Here is a 15,394-nt window from a genome sequence, read left to right as displayed (position 1 = left end):
ACATGTCAAAATGTAGTTAATGGATATCAAAGTTAAAAATATTAAAATAGTGAAATACTTAAGCGTACCAATTACAATCAAAATTTTTAACTATGCATATTTAATCAAATAACAGTGTCAAATTACGTTAAAATATATGTACATTAATACTGTTTGTCAAATGGGTATCACAAGAAACTACCATATGGAAAGGTTTTTTGGACAAATATGCAGTGATTTTTTTATTAGAAAACATATAATTGTAGCTATAAGCTGGTATTTAAACACATACGGTTATTAAATATACTGAACTCAGACTGTAAAAAAAAAAAAAAAAATCATTTTTGAGTTGGATGCTCTTGAGCCATCGGCATGATCTAGCGGACCACATTTGTGGAGTAAAGGTTAGCGCGTATGGCTCCGAAACCAGGTGGCCCGGGTTCGATTCCCGGTCGGGGCAAGTTACCTGGTTGAGGTTTTTTCCGGGGTTTTCCCTCAACCCAATATGAGCAAATGCTGGGTAACTATCGGTGCTGGACCCCGGGCTCATTTCACCGGCATTATCACCTTCATCTCATTCAGACGCTAAAATAACCTAAGATGTTGATAGAGCGTCGTAAAATGATCTACTCAAAAAAAATGATCTAGCGATAGCGAGCGGGATTTGTTCTACGAGACTACGCTGAGGCGTGGTTTGGAATTCCTCTTGGATTCACTACTTGTTTGGGTTCTTTTCCAACCGTAAAACGAATGTGAAGCAGTCCCACAGAGAATATTATGGCTCATTTCTCCAAAATACTATCTCACTACAGCCAATCCATAGACTGTAGATAACGCAGCAGGTATGGCGTCTTTAAATAACCGAGTAAAGGAAAAAAATACATACATAGGCCTCCACCTGAAACGTGAAATCATTATTTCCTTTCATAGAATTACTGTTGATATGTGTAACATTATTATTTAAAGTTAGCCAACTTGTTTCCGAAAAGAGAAACATTCTATTTCCTAAAACACACTAACTCAGTCATTTAAATATAGTGCGGTTCACGTAAGATCGTTTCCCAAGAAGCTAATATGGCCATCTTTTAAATGTTGCCAACTGTTACCAGATATCACTAAAGCAGGTAAAATCAGAATGCTTGTATTGAAACAGTAATACTAAATTCTATCTATCTATCTGTCTGTCTATCTGTCTGTCTGTCTGTCTGTCTGTCTATCCATCTATCCATCCATCCATCCATCCATCCATCCATCCATCCATCCATCTAATATTACAATGCATTTTGTCTGGCACCGTCAAAATAATTGCTTTCACTAAAAAGTTTACGATTCATGACACCTAACCTCAAAATTTCTTTGACTACATGAAATAATTAGTATGACTTTCGAAAGCAGCATATTCTTTTGTAATACACAACACAGCCTCGTCCTTGATGCGGGAGTAGCCTTACATCGTACATCACCACGCGTCACTATCCTTAGTCAAGTGATTTGGTTCATCGCAGGAAATCCGTACTCATTTATCTTCAAAGTGTGGTGGCTGAGATTCCGATCTCTACTTATGAGTTAACTACGTAGTTCAAATTGCTTACATTTAAGAGCCTTACCTTAAGTTAATATCAGATTTTTTTTCCTCGACCAGACTACTAACTACTAAACACGGTTTAACTGATATGACGTGAGGTCAATACAATCGTGAGTACGGACAAACATCTACAAGCCCTGCACGAAATTCCAATCTATGGTCACAACTTCAATGCTTCGTTAAATATGGGTAGCTTTTGTGTAAATAACGTCCAGACCAATTGACATTGCATCCTTTTCAAATGAAATAAAAGTAGAGAAATTATTTATAAAATGCTTCATGCATTACTTATATGCCATCAATACTTTCCATTGCAATACACGCGCGTTGATATTTTGCTGGGTATATAATAATGTCCTGTTTGCCACAAACTAGATTCTCATAATTAATATTCGAAACTTTTTATTCCTGTTAATTTACATTGCTAATAACGCCAGTCATCGAGCGCTACAAACTGACGTTTCGCTGTTCAGGCTTCAGTAGAAGGTAGTAGATAAATTGTTACTCTGTACAGCGTTAACAGGTCACGGTTTTTATGGCGAAGAATATATTATGACGTGTGCTGTAAAGCCCTATGTGTTTTAACACACGAAGGTAAAACTTCGTTCTTTCCACATGGTCTCATAAGTAAGCACGGCCATCAAACTGCAGTAAAGAGATGTTTGTACTTGTAGTCACAGGAATTTGTTTCATCACATGAATGTCTCAGCACTACTGGGATATTTGAACACAAGCACCTACAATTTTTTAGTAAAAAGTTGAAAATACACATTATTTTGCCTTCCTTTGAGACATGAAGCGGAAATTCAAGATCTATAACATCGCACCTTTCACCACTGATGTTTACACAATGGAAAAACGAAGAGTACGGTACCGGGATTAAATATCTCCTCATAAACGGAAAAGTTGTGTAGATATTAAAGAATCTTGAACCTGGACTACAGATTTAATTTATTTCTCGCTATTTGCATTGATCAAATACATTTACCATTATGTCGTAGACATGAAAATGAAAAGCGAGGGATAACTATGTGTATCATGTGTGGAGACTAACGATAAGAGGAAGATGAAAAGTAGAGAAGAGTGGAGAATGCTGGGTTTGCATATATTTATGACTGATTAATTGATTTGTTGATTTTTTATTGATTGATTGATCGATCGATCGATTGATCACCTTTATGATGATTCATGGATTGATTTAAAGGGAAAGTGATTTAAAAACACTGCGGCACGTAAGCTATTAGGGCTTCTTACACACTGTCTTTAATCTAATTTAGTACGTCCATTCCTAGATTCATTCTAAGTTCTAGAGCTTTCCCTCCAAATCAGGAGGAAACAGAAGATAATAATCTGTACACTCTGCCCTGGAGGAAATATAACGAGGTTGTTCAAGAGGTGTAAGGTGGTTTCTAGAAAACATTTTTCAATTGCTGTCTCATTAAATAAAACAAAAAATATATACATATCACATAATTAATATTCATTTAAGATTAATTATAATTAATTGTAACATAATTGAATGTTTAAACATATAAATATTTATTTGTAATTACATCGCAGTTATTACCTGTCATTTAAATTTTTAAGTAAAACTATTATTGGTCTTATCTGTTTTTTCAAGTTCAAAATAAGTTTAAATATTTATAATTTTAAACAATAGGCTTATATTTATACAAGTGCATTAATTATTGCCAACACTACTAGCTAGAGAGTCTTTGGTCTGTACTCTTACCAGTAATATGAAGCATAATTAATTCTCTGCCATAAAATATCAAAGAAGAGGTAATAGATACTGAGTGTTCAGTCCAAAGTGTGTCATGGCTCGCTGTATGCCGTCATGTGGCTAGCCGATGAGCCTAGAGAAGTCAATCTTCCTACACATCCGCAGAGGTGTATAACCTATGAGGTAGAGAAGTTGCCTAGCAAGTACGGCGTTCATTCTGAAAAGTACGTACCGATACGTACGGTAACGCCGGTAGTGGCAGGAATGTGAACTGTTTGGAAATACGTACTGTCGGGATATGAGGAGAGGGTTAAGACGATTACTTACGTATTTGTTGACATTAACTTCGACGGTCAACATGGACACGAAGCATTTGATTTGTGTTGTGGAATGTTACCGTACGCAACCGATGATAACAAATACCCTGCGTACGACTTGCCGGCGCAAAACACAGTTCGAAAGAGGTTATGGTAGCACACAGACCGTACAGACCGCCATCTGTTGCTACGACACGTTCAAGTTATACCGTACACTTTCTCAAGTTCAGATTGAAGAACGCCTTAAATAATAGGCAACTTCTCTAACATATAAGAAGAAACTCGCTTCAAATCGGTGACCCAACAACAGTGACGTCATGACACACTTTGAAATGAACAGCCAGTATAAAGCATGATTATATTAAACTCGTTTGCTCAGTCTCAAATGATCTGCTGTCCTTAAAGCATGATCATGTGTTACGTGACGTGATGGTTGCCTAGCGAACAGCAGTTGAGAACACTGTTTTTTTATACACAGGAAGTGTGTAGATTTTACGTGCCTCTTGCCACCTAATCTTATTCCAAATCCGTCCAAAGATGACCAGCGAGCGGTGATTCAATTCTTAACAGCAGATGACACTGAGCCACCCAGCTTACAGCCCCGATTTGTTATTATGTGACTTTCATTTGTTCAGGACCTTAAAGAAAGTTCTGAAGAGACATATTTCGTATATCTACAGATGATAATATAATATTGAACGGAGCAGCTAAAGCTTTTTTCGCGATGTTATCCACAGGGCCTCCTCACACAATAAGATGCTTATGTGAAAGCCTATGGAGATTTTTCAACAATACTGAATTTATGTATTCAGTAGACAGTGTCCAACGCCTCCCCACACAATGGAACACTTATGTTAATGCCTATGGAGACATCTTCTAAATTTAAACATTGATCTTTCTATATCTGTCATACTTTGTATGGAAATGAATTTATAAATAGGCTATAACGCGTTTCATTTCATCACTCCTTGTATGTTAAATACGGGCTCACTGTTACATAAAGCGTAATGAAACTGAAAAATCTGAATAGGTACATTTATGTACAATAATTCTTTGTAACTGTAATATGAGGCTAAAAAATAGTGTTTCTTTCGTTTGTTCCCTTATCAAAAACACATTTGTGTGGATAAGGATTTTCAACGTTAGGTATGACGTGCGCATAGCCACAGTCTAGTATATACAGTGGCGAAGGTCAATACGTAGTAAATATGCAAACATTAGATAGTTGCTCATTACTAGGATCGCTAATATCGCCTCATTACAGGCAATGCGAAATAGTACCGTCACAGTCTATTGTTTCGAGCACCCTCAAAACTCAAGCTTCGTGACTGTATATAGTAGACTGTGGCATAGCACTTATCAAGACTGGCTCCAGATTTGTGACTGCCTTGATCAGAGCAGCAAACTTATCTGAAGTTTAATGATCATAGGTTATTTTTCATACAAAAGGAATCGTTCCACCCAGAGTTTTAAACCGGTTGGATTACAGACCAATGACATTTAGGGATTGCTTGTGTCCATCCTACTACCTGCAACCCCCAAATATCATTAGCCTGCTAATCCGACTGTGAAAGTTGAAACTAGTGCTCGTTCTTTAACTTTATGTGCCCCCCCCCAAATTAATCACAATGTTGGGTAATGACCGATCCCATATACTGGCAGAAGTTTCATGAGAAAATCTCTTCTCCAACATGACTCGAACTAGCGCGCGTTTTCTAACGATAGACCAAAGCATGATGACTTAAACAACACTGGTACAGTCCTCCAAATTAATCGTGATGCTTGGTGGGCACTAGTCCCATACATAGGCCGAAATTTCATGAGAAAATATCTTCTCCATCAGGACTTGAACCAGGACTTATTCCGAATCGTTAGGCAAGACGCCTTAGATCACGCAGTTACGGTGCGGGATCTTACCTTACTTTAACCTACAGAAACTTACTTTATGTTAGTATCTTATCTTGCATCGCAGCAGGCACATAAATTCCATGCTGCTTAATTACTGCAACAGTTCGTTCTCTTAAGCATGTGCCCGTAAGATGGAATGTGAAATGCGGTACTGTAGACCATTATGTAATATGCTTCTCTTTTATTTCACTTAAGTTCGTGATAAGAAAATTATGACTTAGTTAAGAAGAAAACGAAACGTAAAAGATTTCTCATAACTCTACCAGTTTGCAAGCGGTAAAATGTTATACATCATGGGCGTGTATAATCGTGAGTTGTTTGTGTTCATTCTCGTATTTACTTTATTAAATCACAGCCCGCAAACTGTTTTTAAATGAAAGGTATTTGAGGTAATATAAAAATGGCCATATATTAGCTGCTGCTATTTCCACACTCAACTGTTTATATAAAATCCGTTGCGTTCCCTTATTTCTCCATTATCCTGCATACATTGTACACAAACGAGCGTGCCATCGTATTTTCCGTGTATTGCATATGAAAGAGATAGACAGAGAATGAAAGAGAAAGAGATAAAGAGAACGGCCAGGGGGAAACGTTGAGTCGGGGCCCGGATTAAGCCGTTTGCACAACGCAATTCTCTACAACAACGTTGGGCCTGGGAGTAAAATAATAATAAAAAATACATCAGCAGCTTCTGGCCTCCATTCCTAACAAAACTACTGCTAAATAACATACAAGGGTCTGTAATGAGCATACAAAATTCCTTTGTTTCCGCGCTAATACATACTTTGCCATTACATCTATCGGTGTACAGGTGTAAGGGATATACGTGCAAATATTTTAGAGACAATCGGGGATAATATACTGAGCCATATTATGTGGTAAGTCTCACTAGCACATTATGTAAAAAAATACTCAATCTTCAAAGTCATTTTATATAAAAAAATATATCATGTTTAGGTTCCTTAATACAGGGTGAACCAGGCAAGACTAGACTCCTAACCGCACTCACGGCGGCTGATTCATACGTAACGACGCTACCATATGCGGAGGATTTGTTCCGCGCTTTTGCGGTTAGTATTGCGTAATGATGTACTTACTGGATTCACAATTCACGTTCGAAATGACGTCTTTGTGATATCTGGTAGGCTGCACATCTCCTGAAGACATGTCCGGCAACTCGCCGCAGTTCGTTCTCCGAAATGGCTCGAATTTATGTCATGTTTGTGAAAACGATGTGAATTTTCACTGTCCCAGTAACGATTTTTTTTAGTGTTCACGTAACCACTGAGGTGGAACCATGCTTCGTCACTATAAAAAATAAGGTGAGGTCAAATAGTCCATCATACACTGACTGTTGAAACCACATGCTAAACCTAAGTCTGCTCTGATAATTGGGTTCCGTTAAACTCTGAACTACACGAATTTTGTAAGGTTTTAATTTTAATTGTTTCGTACCGGTACCTCTTATCACTGAAGACTGTGACACCCCTACCTGCTGAGCTACAGGGCAGGATGATGTCGTAGGACTTCTCTCTAGTCGGTGGCGAATTTCATCTAACATCTTAGTGAGAACACGCTTCACACATATTCGTTTCTTATCCAATACTGATCCAGTTATACGAAATGTCTTCACTAAATTGTAAATTATTGCTTTAGAAGGCTCTAGGAAATCACGTAATGACTGACGGAAGTTTGTTACAACTGTACCCCAAGATTCGTACTTCACAAAGCTGTCGTAAATAAACACTCATTGTTCAAGGCTATATTTCATAATGGACAGTCGACCTGGTTGGCGAGTTGGTATAGCGCTGGCCTTCTATGCCCAAGGTTGCGGATTCGATCCCGAGCCAGGTCGATGGCATTTAAGTGTGCTTAAATGCGACAGGCTCATGTCAGTAGATTTACTGGCATGTAAAAGAACTCCTGCGGGACAAAATTCCGGCACATCCGGCAACGCTGATATAACCTCTGCAGTTGCGAGCGTCGTTAAATAAAACATAACATAATGGACACACTACTGCACTCTAAGCGTACGATAATACAGCTGCACCCTCACTGTGTGAACGCGTTTACATAACTAAACACTAAACATACGCGAGCAAGAGGTCTGATCACTCCGATGGCGCAGCAGTTACTACGCATACGACTTTCCGCTGACGCCGGTCTACCCCTGGCTGACTCACTCTGTACTTTCAGGACGAATAGATAGGCTACTGTAGGTCTATTCCGGAGTCTCTGACGCACAGCGACGAACATTGTCTATTTTGAATCTATTTACACTTTTTTCGCGATAGAGCCCTCTTGCCACATGTGGAGATTTTTCTGTTGCCCCCTACATTGAATGAATATCGCCTATAAGCATTAGTAAATCCTTCCATTACGTGAAATATTGACGAGTTAGCTTCCCGCAATGTTAGTTATCACCGTTTCTGTAACTTATTTCGATAAACTAAATTTGAATACTGAAATGTAAGAGCAAAGTTGAGATTCCGCTCATACCTGTATGGTGAAATATATTCCAGTCTGACTCACGAGTCAAGCTTGCCGAGCCGGACAGTGAGACTTGTGCTTAGATGGGCTGCTTGAGGTAGAATGTTTATATGTACAGTAGTGGCAAAAAAAACCGGACCGACCCTTGTAGCTGATTTAAGAGCCTTGTTCACTCAGAGCACGATAGACTGGTAACTAAGACTTTTGTGGTTATAATTCTGCCTGGGAAGAAAACTTTTTTTTTGTTCCTTATTCAAATTTATTCCAAATACTTTTCGACTGCTGCGATAATTTACTACTTAATTAACTTATTATTCCCAGGACATGAATTTTACCAGCAATCGAAAAGTATTGGGAATAAATTTGAATAAGGAACAAAAAGAAGTTTCCTTCCCAGGCAGGATTCGAACCACGAAAGTCTTGGTTACCAGTCTATCGTGCTCTGGAGAGAACAAGGCTCTGAAATCAGCTACAAGGGTCGGTCCGGTTTTTTTACCACTACTGTACACGTACCGGACTACATGTGATCGAAAGATGTGCGTATTGTCTAAACTGACAGGCGTTTTTAGAACGATCATTCGCTATACATCAGACCATAAAATAACACGTTTATGGAAAAACTATTAGCGCAGGGTGAGGGAATAAACAGACGTTACTTTGTGATTTTTTTTTAATATCAAAATATTTATGCTGTATACCATATACCATGTACTATAAGCAGTAACATGAGCTGCTGCCACGAAGTCAAAAGGAGGATAGCAATGACAATTTTTTTTTATTTTATTTTAGTAGGTTATTTTACGACGCTTTATCAACAGCTTAGGTTATTTAGCGTCTGAATGAGGTGAAGGTGATAATGCCGGTGAAATGAATCCGGAGTCCAGCACCGAAAGTTACCCAGCATTTGCTCTTCTTGGGTTGAGGGAAAACCACGGAAAAAACCTCAACCAGGTAACTTGCCCCGACCGGGAATCGAACCCGGCCACTTAGTTTCGCGGCCAGACGCGCTGACCGTTACTCCACAGGTGTGGACAGCAATGACAAAAGAAGGATAATATTAAAATGGATTTGAGAGCGGTGAGTTATGATTGTAGAGAGTGGAGTAATCTTGCTCAAAATAGAGACCGATGGCGGTCTTATGTGAGGGCGGCGATGAACCTCCGGGTTCCTTAAAAGCCAAAAGTACTACTACTACTACCACTACTACTACTGTCGTAATAGTGTCCCCGTTTGCGTTTAATAATATGAACATTGAATGTTCATTAGTCTATCTCATGCGGTATATTCCTTCTTACTACAGCCACGACAAAATGCATAGCATATGGCAGTAATCGTATACGTTGCAGGTTCTCTGAATCTGTTGTATTAAAAGCACCGAAGTAAGTTTGTAACAATTCTGAACTCGCGTGGTATTGTGAGAGACGATTCTATTGTACCGATCGCAATCGATCTCTGTAACTCTTTGTCACCGCTGCGCTCTCTGAAGATGATCCTAGTGCTATCTGTCGTCAAGAGCCCGAAGTCGGAGTAAGAGCTTGTAGTTTATCTCGCACATAACAGATGGCGGAGCGTCTCCATATTTTCCTGCAGAGGTTTTTATTTCCTGCTTTTAAATATCTCAAGGAATACAAAGGCTACATATCTTACGTTATTTTCTCTGCATAGAACGGAATTTTTCACTATGTATGCTGAAAGCAAGAATATTAAACGGATTCTATAATATATCACTGCAGCTGTGTAGACCTACTAGTAGTTGGAAATGTTATAACTAGAGACCGCATTTTAAAGGGAATTCCTTTTTTTTTTATTTCAACACGAAACATGAAATAAATAATTACGATAATATTCAAAACTATCTTCCACCGACCAAATTATGTGGTTTTAACTTCCTATTTTATTTCCTTTTTAGTCAATATTCCCTTTTTTCCCCTTTTTTAAAACATCTCTTATTTTGGTCCTTTTAACAGAATAATACTTATAACTTCCTAAGCAAGAGAAAATAAATAATGTTCTTCTTCTGATTTCAGACATTGAAAAACTAATAAAGTGTGCTGTTCAGGATAAAAAGAAATTTTTCACCTCTGGTTTCACTTGATGTTGAGTGGTCATTTTCTGTTTACAAAGACATTCTGCATTCAGAGAGGCAGAATCATATTGAAATGTTGAATGTGATCAAATACAATACTTTCCTTACGTTGTGAAGGGATAAATATAAGCTTGTGTGTGCTATGTGTATCTATGAATGTGCTGAAGTGTGTTTTCAATTAAAATAGCACCCTTTAGAGGGAGTAATATAATCCTTTTTGAAGTTCTTTTTTGACTATATCAAATACAACACTTTCATTATGTTGTGAAGAAATAAATGTAAGATTATGTGTGGCATGTATATCCATGAATGTGATGAAGTATATTTTGGGGAGTAATATACAGTAGTTCTTTATAAAATCCTTTTTTTGGCTATAACTTTCCCTTTTTTGTACTTTTTTGAAGAAAAATTTTCCTTTTAAAATCCGGTCTCTGTCATAACATGTTTAGTATTAACTCATAATAAAATAAGAGACCATAGATTTTCGTATTAGCGATAAAAGCCACAAGTCGTTGATTATAAAGAAAGTTGTTTTTATTTACGAATACGCCTATAACAAAAGCGAAAATGGCAATATTTTTATCGCGAATTTCAGAGCGAAATAAATTATTTTGGCGAAATTCATTAAACATTTGAATTTTATAATTATTTTTTACATTTGATGCACTGTTTAACCCGTAATGACCCAGGTCTAATTACTGTAACATTGGTATTATCGCCGCGCTCTCATGGTTAACATGTCGGCATCATACAATAACGTGTGGTGTGCTTTTGAAACATAATTTTGCCAACCGATTGTTGCTCTGTAGGTTTCACTCTAAACGTCACGTTATCATGAGTGGTGCCAACTCAGAATTCCGTTTACCGCTGCACAAGCTTAAAAAACCCGCTAAACTGTAGTTAAAAAACTCCAGATTTTTCTTAACATAGTATTTTCAAATTTGAAATACAAACTAATATAGTTTTAGGAAGTGGAGAAATTTTAGGTTTCAAATTAAAAAAAAAATTCTAGTATTTATAATACTCTGGAAATTGAAATAACGCTCACCTCTGCCCAGAAGCTTGTTGTGAATGGCAATATCATGTTGTCGAACAACAGAAAAACACTCGCTACTCTTTTTGTGTATAATTATCAGCATGGGTAATTAAATCTAAATATTTTGCATTCAATATCACCTTATACCATATACACTGAGCTTTCGAACTATCACCGGTAACTTCTTCCATCCAATCTTTCAACACATTATTATTTTTTTCTTCCCCCCACACATCTATAAACTTTTGTACGTATGTAGTTTTACGTGGCATATTTCTTCAAAATTGAATGAAGTAGATCAAGAATAATATATTGGACACTTCGGAAATAATCACATTCACAGTCACACCAGTCGGTTCGAAATCTGATTTCACACTGAGCTGAAGACGTGCCTGCTAACAATGAGTCTGGTTTTAAGTTTTAAGTATATCTGTGTTACATGAACAATAGTGCGGAATGATAAATTAAATAATAACCTATATCATATATCATAAATGAAAATAATAATTCAGTTCATTATTCTTTATGATTAAATACATAAATTTCATTTACAAAAACAATGCATACGTTTGATTAAGAGGTTAACGAATGCAGAATACCTTATTAGTACAACAACAATGGATGAGGCAAGAAATGGACGTGGTTGCACCAAATCGAGGTTACATAAAAGGTTGATACTGTATACCCGCACAATGAAAAAGTGTGTTAATACCATACTAAACTCTGGTCTATGATTAACTAACATTGTCCACAAGTACATATAATAAAATTATAACATCTTTACAGAAAAAAAACTTACAAATATCATCTCTCTCTGCCTGCAATCATAAAAAAACGCCAAATAAATAGCTAGCCGCTGACAGAAAAATTCTGTAGCTGACCATAGTCCCAAAAACGCCAGATTTAGCTACAAAACCGCTGACTTGGCAACACTGGTTATCACGTCTACTTCCTCGATAAGAATAAGCACTAGTTTGTTATATTGTTAAATGGCTATTATTATTATTATTATTATTATTATTATTATTATTATTATTATTATTATTATTATTATTATTTCATATACGAGTACCTTGACATTCTTAACTCTTAATAATAATTTTTAATCACATGCCTTAATGTTCGTCCTCAGCACAAGACATTGCAACCTCGGTTTTAGTCCACGTGGATTAGACAAGTAGGTGTCATTTAATAATGGAAGCAGCTTATTTGTTGCAATATTGAAATTGGGGCGAGTGATTGGAGCGGCGACATAAGAAATTGAAAACAATAATACAATTAAATTTCAAAGACCTACCGAATGTTATGCACGAGGCCGATCAAAGATCTGCCGAATGTTAACCATGAGAGCGCGGCGTAATACCCAGGTGTTGTCACACAAACCACACGAGAACTTTGAACGGATATAAATCTGATTCTTTGAAAGTTAACTCTGAACTACAACACCAGTGCAACTGCCTGACAACAATGAACATATACGTTAGTCTCACAGCTGTGTGGCTTAATTAGTTTCATGGGTTAAACATTTTTAACTTGTGAACATAATACAGTATCCAGTCTTCTTACAAGATGAAAGCTAGAACTTTTTGGGGGGGGCTGGTGTTATACAAAATAGTAAAGTCAAAGTCTTTTTCCAATATTCAGTTGTAAAGATGGGTCGAACGACGACAGTTACAGTTCATTCCAGAGCTAAAGAATTATTAAGAATTATTAATGTGTAAATTTTGTAATATAAGGGCAGACTGGGAGAAACGAGATACAGTGTCTAAACATTGTTTAAAAAATAAAGAGCATGTGCGTCTTAAAGAAAAAAAGACAAGCATCAGTCGAAACTTCGTTCGATCGTCGGAAGAAAGCCAAGCAAGAAAAAATGGAGTTTGTTATGGATACTACGAAAATGTTTCAGAGTGCAAATATTGCTATTGAAAATATGGATGACCCGGCATTTATAACTTGGCTTGTGAAGTATGTTCCGGGTGAGTAAGATTTGTCTTAATATATACAGTATTATAATTGTAATATGTATAATCATAATAATTATTGCACCTAATATTAAAATAGTACTATTTTTATTTCACATGTTTTTTTCATAAAGCAACTGGTAACCCCGTTAAAAAAACGTATTAAACTATTCAGCGCATCTACCCACGAACTCATGTTAATTTGATATTTCGAGCTAATGTTCAGTATTTTTTCAAATTATTGTAGCTATATTAATAAAACTATTTAAAATTTGCATAGGATCGGAATAAATGTAGAATAAATTTATGTATAAAATTTTTCTATTATAATTTTTACCCTTAATACATAATATAGCGTTATTTTCCACGTAAAAATTCCTTTCCAATTTATTGGGATAATCATAGAATTAATTAGCGATAAAACGCGAAATATAATATTTCTATCACGATTTCTTTTCGAAATTAATGCGAAATTCTGTTGCCTCTACTTATAATAAACTATATGAGGAGATATGCTGTGGAATACTTTTGTAGACCGTTCAGGTACCTATGTTTAATTTATCGTGCCTACCTATGAACTTAAATATTGTGGGTTCAAAACTAGCGGATGTTTAGAACAGTTCAGTGAAGTCTTTGGACTCCAGTATATTTAACCTACTGCATTTCTATTTCTTCAGTGTATAGTTCATAAAAAAACATAAAATTCGTACATTACAGTGTAGACACTCTATTATCATTAATTCAGGAAACACGTTCATTCTATTTCCTTCCACGTTCTAGTGTCCATTTTATTGACTAGGTTTTTGCTTCTTATTTTATGTCTTGTGCTGTTACCTTTATTTGATTTACAGACATTGTTTTTACAGTATTGGCGAAAAATGACATTACAGCGCTTTCATGTAGGCCTAAGCTGCATTTTATTTCTTTGTTTAGACGTTCCAGAAGAACAGTACATTTTCTTTCCCAGCAGTTTGCTAAGGATATAATTGACTAATATTGTTACTCCTATAGCATTTATTTGTTCATAGTCTTCGGTACTATATTTTTAGACAGTCATCCTGCTTGTGATTTTCCGTGGTTTCCCTAACGTGCCTATACTTACGTCGCGTCGGGATGACTACACGTAAAGAAACTGACAACAAACCTTACTTGGCCTTCACTCGCTTAATGTACTGTAAGAGCTCGGTTCCCTTGACTAGCGAGGATAGTGACGTACGTCTCTCGCACCTCCCTCTGATCCGGCTTCATAGGCGGTATTTTCCTGCTGCTATTACACCATGTTACGGATGGTACTCATCTTATTAAGTATCTATTAAGTTAGGTCAAAATGTTTCTACGTTCCTTCAGTGGAATGGTGGCAAATGGAACGAGACAAGTGGTCTACCATTTTGTAGCACACATACGAGTAGATTCATGGCCATAGCTCCAAATCTTCTTAACATGACCCGCATTTGCGTATCTTTTATTTATTGTTTTTAACCCTTTCATCCTCATTGATTTTGTACTGTATTCAGTGAGTATCTTAATGAATGCGATGTGTTGTATTTCAGTGTTTGTCCTGTGCAATTTAATTACACAGCTATAGCTAGACGTTCACTAGTTTTTTCTTTTCTTTTTCACGGAGGAGGTACTCTGACGCTTATTGTGCTTTTACAGCTCCTGTTTCTGTGAATGATTTTTGTCACTGAAATGCTCGCGCTCCTTCACGTATACAGTACGTTCCACCGTGAACTTAACTCGGGCTATGGTAACACAGTATTATGATGGCCTGTGAATATAATGGTGAAAGTTACCCAGAAATTCCGCGTCAGTACTATACTTCAAAATACTGTCCTCAGCAATTTACTTGCAGAATGTTTCCTCATCGTTATGTGAATTGTCTCTTAGTTAAAATAATACGATTAAAATTTGTGCCCAGGCTTTTACTATAAAGCTCCAGGAAACACGTGTAGAAGCAGGTAGCAGTCGAAACCCTGCAGAATTAATATGAAGCTGTTTAAACTTATTCTTCACTCATGCATATTTAATAGGCTTTGTGTTCTCTGTTGCGAAATAATGGCACCGTCTCCGCTTCACGGTTTTAATAAAGTTCAGTGTTGTAACTAGCCTTTAATTCCAATGGCCTTACGAATGAACAACCAGGACTCTCTTATGCAAAAACAAAACCATTTTCATGTATTTCGCACTTGCGAATTCTGATTAAATGGAAAATATTGTGATGTCGGACTCCGAGGTGATACATTATTATTATTATTATTATTATTATTATTATTATTATTATTATTATTATTATTATTATTTTATTA

Source organism: Periplaneta americana, chromosome 16, assembly GCF_040183065.1.
Source record: "Periplaneta americana isolate PAMFEO1 chromosome 16, P.americana_PAMFEO1_priV1, whole genome shotgun sequence".
Taxonomy (NCBI): Eukaryota; Metazoa; Arthropoda; class Insecta; order Blattodea; family Blattidae; genus Periplaneta; species Periplaneta americana.
Note: the sequence above shows the minus strand (reverse complement) of the source record.